Here is a 13,851-nt window from a genome sequence, read left to right as displayed (position 1 = left end):
AAGACGAACTCAAAGCAGGTTAATAGCCCAACTATCAATCATGAATTGAGCATTTACAGAAAGGAACCAGAAAGAAAAGGGTGCAATTAATTCTGAATCTCTTTGTAGTGAGAAACTGACAGATAGATGTCAGGGTTCCTGGAGATATTATGCCATTGAAAGGCATAGTTATCTTCAGAAGCTAGACCTAGCACTCATCCCAGTGCAAAAGGATGTGGGCTTTGGCCTTTCTTCACCCAACGCAGAAATATATCACTGGCTGCCCACCTGACACTGGTCACTACTAAAATCCATATTATACGGAGATTTTCAAAGGCACAAGTAGGAGCTAGTCGCCTAACATTGACTTCCAATGGGATTGGCACCCAATGACATTTGTGCCTTTGAAAATCTGTCCCAATTTCTGGGCTCTTGAATGTGTGTACCTGTGGAGAAAGGCTCCCTATGCTTTTGCTACAAAGTATATCTACAAAGGGGGAAACATAATATAGCCCTAGTTAATTCTGTTAAAGAAAAAACTCAATATCACAGAAGTGTCAATAAATCCATTATTTTTAAAATTCTACAACCCACAACATTGTCAAAGAGTTAGGTTGTGGTTTTGCCTTTGGAATTCTCTCATTACAATTAAGAAAATAAATAGAAGGGGAAAATGTTCAGAGCAGTGTTGGAGATATAGCTGCTTGAATCTCAGTGGTGCAAATGGAAACAACATAGCTAACTACATTCCGGCATGCACTTTTAAAAACGTAAGAGTAAGACTCTAGTAACCTTCTGCCTAGAATGTACAGGAATGGCTGCTGGAAAACAAACTAGCCTCATTAGTGCACACAATTCCGTTTTGGACTCATTTGGAATTATAATTTTCCTTTGTTGCCTCAAAGGGGCACCATGCTATTCAGTCATTGGCACTCTGCTTCTCTTAGGAAATGCTAGAAACAATGCTCATATGGTGTTTCAAAGTAAGACAATGACCATGCAACTATTTTTTCCAATTATGGTGCCTAAAATAATATAGCAAACACCAAATGTAACCCTTAGGCTAGCTCTGCATTAATTCGCTCCCTCGCTAACATTCCTATTCATCAGCCTGATATCGCTTGCATATACACAATTTGAAATGAAAGCTTAAATTAAAATGTTGACTTTCTACACAGACATACTTTCTTTTTAATCTTTCTCAAATCAGAAATCTGATAGATTTTTTTAAATTAATCTCAAAGAGAAGAATTTGTACATGCTTGAGGAATAGTGATCCATCTGGAAGATTTCTCAAGCTGAATTCAGTTTAATAAACCTTTGTCTTTTCCTCAATCCTATTTGAGTAGTGAAACATTCATGTGTGAATTAAAAATTCTGAAATAAAAATAGATAGCCACGCACACGCGCACACACACACACACACACACACACACACACAAACAAACAAAAAAACAACCAGAAGAAAATACAGCTCAAAAGACTACTTAAGTACAGTGGGTTTATATATAGGTGTTTCCTCAGTAAAATATAATCCTAGTACTATGTGCACATGTGACAAAATCTCTGAGTTACATAAAATAAAGAACATGGTCATTATACATGGTTTGGTTTGGATTTCAGTGTTGCTTATGTAGTAGTGGGAGCGCTCTCTAGTGCTTAGAGTAAAGGACTTCTGGTTTCCACTCCTAGTTAAGCAAATGTGTACAGAGGGGTGGTCTTTTATTTCTGTCTGTTAATCCAGATACCCATTGGTAAAATGGATATAATACTCACATAATTTACAGTGAGATTTTTGTTCAGAGGCAAATTAATTGTTGCTAAATATGTTGAGATTCTCAGATCTAACTTGCTAAATAACTGCTGAGATTCATTTGTAAATTAGATGTTTTACTGTTCTCATTTTAGATTCATTTTTTATCTTCTCCATGGAAAAAATGTATATTGTTGGTAGCACATTCTGTCCTTCACAAGAGATTGGAACAACGAGCCACAATGTGAATCCTTGAGCCTTTAATTAGAGCCCATAGATAAAAATGACACATTTCAAAAGTGTACTAGATGTTTGTTTGAAGATCCAATTTACATCGGTACAGAACTGACAAACTAGTTATTGCAGAAGTGGGGTATGAGAAAAACAAAATGGTTGTGAAGCATCCATTTCAAATCTCAGAATATTTGCATTCATGGGGTAAGCTAAAGTGAGGACAGCTACATTCTGTATGCATAATGAAAAGTCCCTGTTTTGTGCCATAATCGTTGTGGTGCAGTGCAATGACTAACTGAAGAAAATGCTAATACCATGACTGAAAAAAACAAAGTATTTAGAAAATAGGCTCTATAATAACATGAAATTGAGGTTGATGTTCTCACTCTTTAAAGTGAACACTGGATTGCCCACTGACTTTTTTGTTGACATTTTAATTGAAAAATAGATGGTTTGCAAAGTAATGAAATATTTGTGTTTTTGTATAAAAGGGTTCATGGTCAGAGACAGCCTAAAGAGCACAGTGGAAGACTCCTTTCTTCATCATTTCCCCCCATCCCCACCACAAGAATAAAGCTACATTTCTACTAACAAAAATGAATTAATTAACGTCAAAATTAATTTGACGTTAGTGTTCTGAAGCTCTAATCATAATTGTGTATTTTTTACAGCATTATTCATAAGGATTATACAGCATACAATTAACAACAATAATAATTTGTTCTTTATAATTTCTTTCAAAGGGTTTTATATCCCTTTAAAAACATAAGGTCCACACCACCTTCATCAGGTTGGAGTATCGTAATCCCACTTTACAGCTAAGAGAGGCTAAAATGTGCATTTTTGAAAGTACATAAGAACACAAGAACGACCATACTGGGTCAGACCATCCCTGCCCATCCTGGCTAATAGCCATTGATGGACCTATCCTATCTCAACTTAACTTATCTAGTTGTTGTTGTTGTTTTTTTCTGAACCCTGTTATAGTCTTGGCCTTCACAACATTCTCTGGTAAAGAGTTCAACAGGTTGACTGTGCGTTGCGTGAAGAAATACTTCTTTTGGTTTGTTTTAAACCTGCTGCCTATTAATTTCATTTGGTGACCCCTAGTTCTTGTGTTCCATGTTTACTTTCTTCATACCAGTTATGATTTTATAGAACCCTATCATATCTCCCCTTAGTCGGCTCTTTTCCAAGCTGAAAAGTCACAATCTTATTAATCTCTCCTCATATGGAAGCTGTTCCATACCCTTAATCATTTTTGTTGCTCTTTTCTGTACCTTTTCCAATTCCAATATATCTTTTTTGAGATGGGGCGACCACATCTGCATGCAGTGTTCAAGATGTGGGCGTACGTTGGATTTATATAGAGGCAATATGATATTTTCTGTCTTATTATCTATCCCTTTCCTAATGATTCCCAACATTCTGTTAGCTTTTTTTGACTGTCGCTGCACATTAAGTGGATGTTTTCATAGAACTATCCACAATGATTCCAAGATCTCTTTCTAAAGTGGTAACAGCTAATTTATACCCCACATTTTATCTACATAATTGGGATTATGTTTTCCAAAGTGCATTACTTTGTATTTATCAACATTGAATTTCATCAGCCATTTTGTTGCCCAGTCACCCAGTTTTGAGAGATCCTTTTGTAACTCTTCACAGTCTGCCTGGGACTTAACTATCTTGAGAAGTTCTGTATCATCTGCAAATTGTTTACCCCTTTTTCCAGATCATTTATGAATATGTTGAATAGGACTGGTCCCAATACAGACCCCTGGAGGACACCACTATTTACCTCCCTCCATTCTGAAAACTGACCATTTATTCCTCTCTTTGTTTCCTATCTTTTAACCAGTTACTGATCTGTAAGGATAAGGCCTTTGTCTGCAGCCATATTAAGGCCTGGTCCCCACTAACGCCCCACTTTGGACTAAGGTACGCAAATTCAGCTATGTTAATAACGTAGCTGAATTCGAAGTACCTTAGTCCGAACTTACCGCGGGTCCAGACGCGGCAGGGAGGCTCCCCCGTCAATGCCGCGTACTCCTCTCACCGAGCTGGAGTACCGGCGTCGGCTGCGAGCACTTCCGGGATGGATCCGGGATAGATTTATCGCGTCTAACCAGACGCGATAAATCGATCCCAGAACATCGATTGCCTGCCGCCAGACCCTCCGGTAAGTGTAGACGTACCCTAAGAGAGCTGCAGCCATTAGCTAAGAAGCATGAAGTCACATCCTCACATTCCATCTAAATTACATCAAAACAAAGTAATATCAGGTTGTTAAGAAGGAGATCCTGTCCTAATAGCACCCACTATCACCAGATAAATAAACAGATCTTAAGATGGTTAAAGAAAACTTAATTTGATAGCATTCTTTCTGGTAAGAAACCACTTATCAATAGCTGTGGTTGTGAAATCCTCATTTCTTTATTGTTTTATCTTTATGGTCCCCACTTTCCTATTGTTTGTCTGTATGATCTCTGTCTGGTTCTTTGATTGTTTCTGTCTGTTACATAATTAACTTTGCTAGGTGTAAATTAATCAAGGTGGTAGGGTATGATTGGTTAGAGAATTTTATTACTATATGTTAGGACTGGTTAGTAAAATTTTGGTAACATGATTGGTTAATAAATAGCTAAGCAGGACTCAAGTTTCACTATATAAACTGGGATCCAAAAGGAAGTTCTTTGGGAACCAACACTAGTACACTGCCCCAAGAACAGAGCTGCCAGACCTCAACATTCTGCCAATGACACCGTGCAGAAACTAGAATCCCCCAGATGACCTGATCCTGACTGGCCATCAAGAGAAGTTCATCTGTCTTATTGGGAGTGGTGAGTATTGTATGTGTACTGTGTGCTTTCTGTTTTGGTGATTGTTAATAAATAGAGGTTAATTAATATTACCGTGTAAGGCTCTTTCACTGGTAAAAGACCCCATAAACCCACAAAGGATTAAGCCCTGAGTCCAGAGGGAATGGGTGTTTACCCAGAGGAGTAGAGGGATAAAGTTAGAGTGCCTAAATTAAGAGGGTTACGCTTTGAGTCCTAAGAACTAGTGACCTTGAAGGTCACCTAAGAACTAGGTAGAGATGGGTGACCTGGAGTGTGCAAGTGACAGAGAATTTTGTGCAGGTAACAGATCTATGAGAGGACCTTCCCTCTTATCCCATGACAGCTTACTTTGCTTGATGAGGGACCTTGTCAAAGGCTTTCTGAAAATCTAAGTACACTATATCCCCTGGATCACCTTTGTCCACATACTTGTTGATCCCCTCAAAGAATTCTAGTAGATTTGTAGGGCATGATTTCCCTTTACAAAAACCATGTTGCCTCTTTTCCAACAAATCGTGTTCATGTATGTGTCTGATAATTCTTTACTGATAGTTCTTTTCTATAGTTTCAGCCACTTTGCCTGGTACTGAAATTAGGCTTACCAGCCTGTAATTGCCAGGATCACCTCTGGAGCCTTTTTAAAAAATTGTCATCACGTTAGTTATCCTCCAGTCATCTGGTACAGAAGCTGACTTAAATGATAGGTTACATACCAGAGTTAGTAGTTCTTAAATTTCACATTTAAGTTCTTTCAGAACTCTTTGGTGAATACCATCTGGTCCTGGTGACCTCTAATTTTCAATGTCCCCATTTTCGGATGCCCATTTGAAACAAAGGGAGCCTGATTTTCAATGGTGCTAGGGCAGGGGTGGAGAAACTATGGCTCACAGGCTCTGTTCTGCGTGCTGCCCCCACCCCAAGCGCTGCAGCTCCCTTTGGCCAGAAACCGTGGCCAATGGGAGCTGAAGGGGCGGCACCTGCGGATGGGACAGCGCGCAGCAGAGCTGCCTGGCCACACCTCTGCTTAGGAGCTGGGGTGGGGGACATGCTGCTGCTTCTGGGAGCTGCTTGAGGTAAGCGCCATCTGGAGCCTGCATCCCTGAGCCACTCTCCCACCCCCTGTGCCCCAACTCCCTGCCCCAGACCTGATCCCCCTCCCACTCTCTGAACCTCTCGGTCCCAGCCCGAAGCACCCTTCTGCACCCCGCATCCCAGAACCTGCACCCCCAGCCAGAGTCCTCACCCCACCCCGTACCCCATCCCCACTGCCCCAGCCCAGAGTCCCCCCTCACACCCTGAACTTCTCATTTCTGGCCCCATCCCAGAGCCCACACCCCCAGCCAGAGCCCTTGCCCCCTTCTGCACCCCAACCCCAATTTTGTGAGCATTCATGGCCCGCCATACAATTTCTATACCCAGATGTGGCCCTCAGCCAAAAAGTTTGCCCACCCCTGTGCTAGGGACTGTCAGCCAATGGTAGCTCAGCTCACCTGTTCAGAAATAAGTCTCTAAGGGACAGGTTTTCAAAGGTGTTCAGCTCTCATGTAGGCACCGTAAATATATGGCCAAGTTTCCAAAAGAGCTCAGCACAATGATTTCAGTGAGAACTTCCAGATACTGAGAATGACTGAAAATCTGACCTAAATTTAGGTGTCTAAGTGAGTGCTTGACTCTTTTGTATATCTGGATCCATATATCTAAATGTTGGCATCCAAAGTTAGAGGTGTATTTAAAAATTTGTCCCTATGTGACTCATTCAAGGTCACTATGAATTAGTTGCAAACTGAAAATAGAAGACAGAGCTCTGATCCCATGCACTAACCATGATATCACACTTTCCCTTTGAAACCAACTAAAGCTCAGAAAGATCCAAAAATATTCAGCAAATTTTTAAATGGTGGTTCAAAGTAAAAGGAGGGAAGTTCTCTGAATTAAATTCTTTGAGAAATGATAATGAAATAGAAATTAAATAAAGGTATCATAATGTCTAATCCCACAAAGAAACGGCACGGCCAGAATTTGCTCCAATTTTCTCTCTAGAAGTTCCAGCTAGTTGATATCCTTTCCCCACCATTCATCCTTTTCCAATATTGCATTTCCATCATTTGTTGTATGATGAAGTACTCAATTTCCAAAACAAAAAAACAAAAAACCCAGCTGTCTGTCACTAGGGTAGAGGCTAGTGTGGGGAAAGCAAATTTTATTGCAGACTTCTACTCTTCCCTCTTTTTCTGGTGTTTACACCTGTCAATCATTTCCACCCACTAATCATCATTTAACATTTTTGGTTTGAAAAAATCTTTCTTCATAAATTAGTCTCTTCAGCACCACAATTATTATGGTTGATCTTCTCTGATTTCTCTCTCTTTCTGCTACTGAGGCTCCCAGGGAACAAACATGGTATTCCCGGTGCCATTGAACTAGAGCTGAATAAAAAGGGACTATGACCTTCCTATTGACCAACCTACTGATGTAACCGGTTTGGGGTCCCATTGTGCTAGGTGCTATACAAACATATAGAAAATGTCAGCCCCTGCCTTTATCCAGAGCTCGTTTTAAACACTACTGATTTTTGTATGCCCCCTTCCCACTGAAACAATGCTTTTGGGTTAATTTACCACCACTATATTCACTTGCATTTGTCTAGATTGAATACATTTTATTATATCCTGCTCTTATTTTTAACTTCTTTGAACTGATTCTGACTTTCGCTTTACTCAGGGTCTACATTATATTCAAGGAAAATAATGTGACACCACTTGCACAATACAATTTACAAATAATATAATATTTGTAAATTTCCAAAGACTATTGGCTCAAAATGTGAATGGTAATAGCTACAAGGTGCTGCTTTAATTTGCAAATATAATAAATTCACATCCTTCAATGGTTACACTTAAATAATTTCTTATTTTTAAGAAAAAAAAATAATGCTGATCCAAAACCATTCACACATAAAAATGCCCAGTCAGGAGGGAAAATATCAGTGCTATAAAGATGTTTTTATCTTTGAAAAAAAATCTTAAAAAAGGTTGGCCGTTTAAATGAAATAATTCACATTAAGTTAGCTCTTTAGAGCTAATTTGTCGCATCCCTCTAGGGTTTGTAACCTCAGGTGTGATAGCTTTCAACTAGTGAGCAAGAACTAAGACAACACTAATTGTGTCTAATTTAAATTGACTGCTTAAATGGTTAACCCTTTTCTAATGTGGATGTTTTTATAGTTATCACTTCTTTCAAACACTTGGCTTTCTGTACAGTGGGCATACTCAGAATATTCCATTCGCTAGAAATATTAACAATTCTAGCAGTATTCCCCATGCTAAATATAGGGAATGACACTGGAAGTGGAATGACTTTTAAAGTGTGCCCACTGTAAATATTTAAATTAATTAGATAGCCCTCTACAAGGGCTGAACTGTTCATCTCTTAACTTGTTTACAGTGTTGTTGTGGTCATGTTGGTCCTAGTATATTAGAGAGACAAGGTGGGTGAGATCATATCTTTTATTGGACCAACTTCTGTTGGTGAAAGAGACAAGCTTTTGAGCTACACAGAGCTCTTGAAGTGCTCAAGAGGTTGTCTCTTTCACCAACAGAAGTTGGTCCAATAAAAGATTACCTCACCGACCATGTCTCTTAGCTTGTTATTTTACCAATTAATATATGTGAGGTGCTCAGATATTGCAGGTTGGAGGCCAGTTAAACAGACCGATGTGACACTTCTGGTTTTGAATTTTTTGCTTAGCAGTGCTCCATTATAGGGCTTAGGAGATATTTACTACATTCAAATTCAAAAGCAACTTTTATACCTCTCCAGTGGAGTCAATGTGATAATGTTGGCCTCATTGTGTTAGCAATATCTGAAAAACAAAAACAACTTCTTCATGATTGTCACATTGTGCTCAGGACAGGTCATACAACTCAACTCATAGCGAGGGATTTACCTCCGTTTACTCCCAGATGTAATTTCTTTCTACATACATTGTTGTTTTCACTTTTAATATTGTAAATAGTTTACATCACAAGTACTATATCAAGAAACTTGAGGTTATAAACTATGTTATGTGTACTAAAGTCATTAACCTATTGACTTTTTTAGATGCCTCTGCAACTATTTGTCTGTGTCCCTTATGTAGGGTCCTTATCCAGTGTTTGTCCTTTGTCAGTTTCAGAGATATGCGAAAGGCAGCATGGAAAATTGTTTCACCTCCGTGCCCTTAAAGATAGGCTTGGTGAGCTCATTTGTGAAGTGCTGTGAAGGAACTCCTATTGTGCTGGTAGTGGTTGCACTTTGTGTTATCTGGCATTAGTTTTTGTTAGTATAAATACTCTCCCCCAGAGACATTAATATCCTTGTACGGACTTGGTAAATGAGCCATAGAGAATGGGGAAACAATCAAATCAAGTGAAATAATCTCAGTGGCTGCTGTGAACTCCCAATAGGGATGTATACAAGAAATAGTTTGAATGAGCTCTCATGTGGAGGTGTAAATGTTTTATCTCTATATGCTGGCAATAATTAAGGCTCTTAATGTTTAAGATGAAACAGTTCCCTGTTGGTTTGCTTTGTCATGGAACTGAGATCATTTTGTTATTTCATCCTATTTCTGTTTTTTTTAAAGGAAATGTTTAGAAATACTCATTTTACTTCATGTAGGGGAGTTTTAACCACTCTTCAAAGTTTATAATGTCATGAGACACAAGCTTAGCTCCTGGTTCAGAGGCCTGAGGTATTTTCATTGTCATGGAGATGGAAAGAGTACATGAGGGTTATACTGAAAGCTATCAAATAATCTGTGAATTTTTCAGCCCTCCAACTGCTCTCTGTCCCCTCCCTTTGCCTCCCCGAGTGATGCCACAACAATTGTATCGGTCTTTTTTGTTTATAATAAAAATAGTGAAAATAGACCCTTGATCTCTGCATTCCAAGGGTGTCAGTCTAACTTTCTGAGGTTATTTCTCATTCCTCACAAATATTTTTCTAGGAGATTTTTGAGTCCTCCATTTATAGTATTTCTCCAGAATCTGAGGAGAGCATGACTGTACTATGCATGGAAACATAAAACCTTCATTTTGTTAAACTGGAAAAAATGAAGCTAATGTAAACAAGCATATTTTTAATTATTGCCATTATTTTGGGGTGTCATGAATGTGTATTTGTGTGGATATGCATGTGTGTGAATATATATGTATATACAGCTCTGTGAAATGCATAGAATAGATTAAAAACCATCTTTTATTTTCCACAAGCTACAGCACATTAAATAAAGTGAGATAGTATTTGGCAAGCAGAAAGCATTTTTTCATGCCCTGGTTATTTAAAAATTTGCATGATCCCTTTGGCAGATGATGATATCCTGTGGTTAGTGGTTTAAAACATGATATAATTTTTTCACAATTTTTCCAGTGTCCCAAACATAGATTTGCCTTCTGCAGTCACCTGCCAAGAGGCAGTTTACCCCTCGCCCCTCTGATTTCAGTGGTTGAATTCATAGACTATCAGGGCTGAAAGGGGCCTCAGGAGGTCATCTAGTCCAACCTCCTGCTCAAAGCAGGACCAGTCCCCAGATAGATTTTTGCCCCAGATCCCTAAATGGCCCTCTCATGGATTGAACTCGCAACCCTGGGTTAAGCAGACCAATGCTCAAACCACTGAGCCATCCCTCCCCCCTTAATTAAAGGGAAGTAGTTAAAAATGAGACTGAATTTTAATTGATCCAGGAGGCCATTCAGACCACTAATATATTTGTGAGCTGCACACTCTGTTGCATGAGTTTTGAAAAGAAAGTTTTATTCGTATACCCTACTGCAATAGGTGTTCTTAGGTCTAGGCAGTCTTCAATAGGAGTTTCACTTGACAGCTAAATTTAACAGAAACAAGGTGGGTGAAATATCTTTTATTGGACAAATTTCTGTTGTCTCTCTAATATCCTGGGCCTAACTCAGCTATAACAATGCTACATACAACAGCTAAATTTAAGAGTGAGACAGAACCTTCTTCAGTATCCCTGTACTTTACTCTTACCAGGGAGTACTTGGACTAGCAGATCGTATGTTCAGGGTGTGGGTGGGGAGAACATGGTCCTCATACTGGTCCCCATGCTAGAGGTGAGACAAAATACATTTGCAATGACTGTAAAGGGAATTTTTTGATTGAGGCTTGTGATGGAGTGTTCATCCCACACCAGCCCTGTCAGGATTAAGGAAGCTGAGAAAGGGCCAGTTTAGCAGTTTAGGCTGGAGAAGCCCTGACTGAAGGATGAATCTCAGCTGAGCCAGGCGTGGGCTGGGCTAGTATAAAGCCAAGAAGCTAGCAACAGAAATGGCTGCAGTGAGGAAGTCTGTAGCCACCCTCTGTGTATTAGAGAGGGAAGGAGGAACCCAGGGAAAGAGTAGTATCCTGGGGGCCTGGCATTGAGGGAAGAACATACTGAGAAGAGAGAAGGGTGGAGAAGAAAGCCTGTGTGAGATGGGCAGGAAGCAGCCCAGGGAGAGAGCAGCCAGGTTGGAGACAGAGCAGACCTTGGCTGTGTGTTGGAGGGTATCTGGGCTGGAACTGGAGAAGTGGCCAGGCCTATGTGCACCTACCAGTCACTGATGGTCCAGTGAGACTCTATACCCTGGAGGAGAAGCCACCTAGTGATTCAGCCCTCCAGTTGAGAGGAAACTGCAGCTCCTGGAGTAAGAGAGGACAATGGGTTGGGAGACTGTGAGGGGTGACTTTGGACCTGGAAGAAAGCTAATCCCCAGAACAGCCAGGACGAGGCACCACCTGAGGTGAGTGAGTACTCTGTGACAAGGCTGCTGGTTACAGAATCCCTGAAGTTCTCCTTGGCTCTCTACCCTTCAGGTTAATTAATCACAATGTACCAGATCCTCAGATGGTGTATATTGGTGTAGGTAGCTCTATTGAAGTTGATGGAGCTTTGCTGGTTGACATCAGCTGAGGATCTGACCCAGCATGTTGTGCTGACTGATTATACTACAGTCGGTTGAATAAAGATGGCTAAGCCTCTGAATGGGGGTGTCTGAAAACAACAGTATATACAGTATGAATCGTATAGAGAACTGGAATCTAGTTGGGACAGAAAAGAACATACTGAATTTGTTATGGGTCATGTGAGTTGTTCATTAATTTTGAGTCTCTGGAGAGTGACTTGCTATAGCTCTCTCTCTCTCTCTTGTTTTCTTTCAATTCCTTTCCACTCTTTCCCAGCCCAGGGATGAATTTTTACATCCCCACCTCTGTGCATCACTTGCTCTCTCTATTGCTTGTTTTCTCTGGATCCAAATCCTGCTTCACACTGGGACTTCTCTAAGACGCTTAAATGAGGATATTCATAAACAGGCACTCTACTTCTTGAAGGTTTTTCCATTTTTAGAAGGGTGGTCTTGCCCATTCATGCTACACTACTTTACATTTAAAAACAAACCTTCTCTTTTCCCACATAAGATTTATTTCTTTTCACTTCCAGTGGACTAAAATTTTCCCTTCTCTATATTTCAGAGTCTGCTTTTCCATGGAGGAAGCTAATACTATTTCACTTTATCAAATAAAGATGGCATAAATAGTTCTGTTATAATATGGACATGTCCATTCAAGTGAAGCCATTCTTAATTTGGCATGTACTACAGATCAAATGGAATAGGTAAAATGTTAATTGTAAGAGAGAATGAAAACTTGGAATAAGTTTGAACTTCCCCTGTCAGCTACAAAAATAATGGAGGATTATTCCACATTAAAGTGGGAGAAGTGTTATTTTAAAAATCTGAACTGGATCCTGCCTCTCACATGGATCATTTCCTACTGAAAGGAAGTAGCAGCAGCAGCAGCTTTGTAAAAAGAACGTGGTCACTAAAGCCAATTACTCTCAGCATAGTTTTGGGATGAAGAAAAATAAGGCTTTTAAAAATAGTGGGTGCTAATGAAAATTAGTGCTAAAAAGGAATGCTAGCCGTTCTAGAGCTCAGTAGCAGCGGAACCCAGCACTGGAATAGGTTTCCATATTCTTATTTTTAGAGCATGGAAAAGTGTGTTAGGTGTTTAGCACAACAAATATAAAGACATAGGGAAAACTCTTGGTCCTGTTGAAGTCAATGGGCATTTTGCCACTACTTCAATGGGACTATTTCACCTATAGTCCTTGCCCCAAAGATTTTACAGTCTCATTTTAGATACAACTTCATAACTGAAAGAATGAAATAAAAAAGCTGGGGAGTAGGGTAACAAGATCTCACAGCTAGTCAGTGTAAACATATGCACATTTTGATTACACAGTTAAATTACATGACCAGGGTGAGTATATCCCTTAGGCCTTGTCTACACTACGAGAGTAGTTCGATTTTACTTGCATCGAATTTTTGGAATCGATATTGCAAAGTCGAACGTGTGTGTCCACACTAAGGACAGTAATTCGACTTTGTGAGTCCACACTAACGGTGAAAGCGTCGACATTCGAAGCGGTGCACTGTGGTCAGCTATCCCACAGTTCCCGCAGTCCCCTCTGCCCATTGGAATTCTGGATGTAGCCGGCAATGCCTTTTGGGTAACAAAATGTGTCGAGGGTGCTTTTGGGTAACTGTCGTCATCCGTCCATCACTCCCGCCCTCCCTCCCTGAAAGCGCCGGCGGGAAATCAGTTCGCGCACTTTTCCAGTCATTGACAGCGCGGACACCACAGCACTGCGAGCATGGAGCACGCTGCAACCATCGCTGCAGTTGTGGCCGCTCTCAACGCCTCGCAGCTTATCATACAGGTTTCCCTGAGGCAGATGCAGAAAAGTCAGGCGAGGAGGCTACGGCACCGCGGTGATGGCCTGAAGTCTGAGAGTAGCACAGACCTCTCAGAAAGAACGGGACCCAGCGCCGAGGACATCGCGGTGGCAATGGGTCATGTCGATGCCGTGGAACGGCGATTCTGGGCACGGGAAACAAGCACTGAGTGGTGGGACCGCATAGTGCTGCAGGTCTGGGATGAATCGCATGCGGAAGGGAACTTTCCTGGAACTTTGTGAGTTGCTGTCCCCTGCCCTGAAGCGCA

Source organism: Trachemys scripta, chromosome 5 (genome assembly GCF_013100865.1).
Source record: "Trachemys scripta elegans isolate TJP31775 chromosome 5, CAS_Tse_1.0, whole genome shotgun sequence".
In the NCBI taxonomy this organism is placed as follows: domain Eukaryota; kingdom Metazoa; phylum Chordata; order Testudines; family Emydidae; genus Trachemys; species Trachemys scripta.
Note: the sequence above shows the minus strand (reverse complement) of the source record.